Source organism: Argopecten irradians, chromosome 16 (assembly GCF_041381155.1).
Source record: "Argopecten irradians isolate NY chromosome 16, Ai_NY, whole genome shotgun sequence".
In the NCBI taxonomy this organism is placed as follows: Eukaryota; Metazoa; Mollusca; class Bivalvia; order Pectinida; family Pectinidae; genus Argopecten; species Argopecten irradians.
Window position 1 is genome coordinate 31,065,291 of NC_091149.1, and position 1,699 is coordinate 31,066,989.

Below are 1,699 nucleotides of genomic sequence, written 5' to 3' on the forward strand. Positions count from 1 at the left end.
AGTCTAGGCGACCTGGTTACTGACAATGACTATTTTGTATTATACAGGCCCCTAAGTCTATGAAGTCTGTAGTCCAGGTGGCCTGGTTACTGACAATGACTATTTTGTATTGTACAGGCCCCTAAGTCTATGAAGTCTGTAGTCCAGGCGGCCTGGTTACTGACAATGACTATTTTGTATTATACAGGCCCCTAAGTCTATGAAGTCTGTAGTCCAGGCGGCCTGGTTACTGACAATGACTATTTTGTATTATACAGGCCCCTAAGTCTATGAAGTCTGTAGTCAGGCGGCCTGGTTACTGACAATGACTATTTTGTATTATACAGGCCCCTAAGTCTATGAAGTCTGTAGTTCAGGCGACCTGGTTACTGACAATGACTATTTTGTATTATACAGGCCCCTAAGTCTATGAAGTCTGTAGTACAGGCGGCCTGGTTACTGACAATGATTATTTTGTATTATACAGGCCCCTAAGTCTATGAAGTCTGTAGTCCAGGCGACCTGGTTACTGACAATGACTATTTTGTATTATACAGGCCCCTAAGTCTATGAAGTCTGTAGTCCAGGCGACCTGGTTACTGACAATGACTATTTTGTATTATACAGGCCCCTAAGTCTATGAAGTCTGTAGTCCAGGCGACCTGGTTACTGACAATGATTATTTTGTATTGTACAGGCCCCTAAGTCTATGAAGTCTGTAGTTCAGGCGGCCTGGTTACTGACAATGACTATTTTGTATTGTACAGGCCCCTAAGTCTATGAAGTCTGTAGTCCAGGTGGCCTGGTTACTGACAATGACTATTTTGTATTGTACAGGCCCCTAAGTCTATGAAGTCTGTAGTCCAGGCGACCTGGTTACTGACAATGACTATTTTGTATTATACAGGCCCCTAAGTCTATGTAGTCCAGGCAGCCTGGTCACTGACAATGACTATTTTGTATTATACAGGCCCCTAAGTCTATGAAGTCTGTAGTCCAGGCGACCTGGTTACTGACAATGACTATTTTGTATTATACAGGCCCCTAAGTCTATGAAGTCTGTAGTCTAGGCGACCTGGTTACTGACAATGACTATTTTGTATTGTACAGGCCCCTAAGTCTATGAAGTCTGTAGTCCAGGCGACCTGGTTACTGACAATGACTATTTTGTATTATACAGGCCCCTAAGTCTATGAAGTCTGTAGTCCAGGCGACCTGGTTACTGACAATGACTATTTTGTATTATACAGGCCCCTAAGTCTATGAAGTCTGTAGTTCAGGCGACCTGGTTACTGACAATGACTATTTTGTATTATACAGGCCCCTAAGTCTATGAAGTCTGTAGTTCCAGGCGTGCCTGGTTACTGACAATGACTATTTTGTATTATACAGGCCCCTAAGTCTATGAAGTCTGTAGTCCAGGCGACCTGGTTACTGACAATGACTATTTTGTATTATACAGGCCCCTAAGTCTATGAAGTCTGTAGTTCAGGCGACCTGGTTACTGACAATGACTATTTTGTATTATACAGGCCCCTAAGTCTATGAAGTCTGTAGTCCAGGCGACCTGGTTACTGACAATGACTATTTTGTATTATACAGGCCCCTAAGTCTATGAAGTCTGTAGTCCAGGCGACCTGGTCACTCACTCATTGAAACACATGGAAAAGCCCAAGAATGTTATAAGACCATGACCATGTACAACAAGAAGTACATTTAT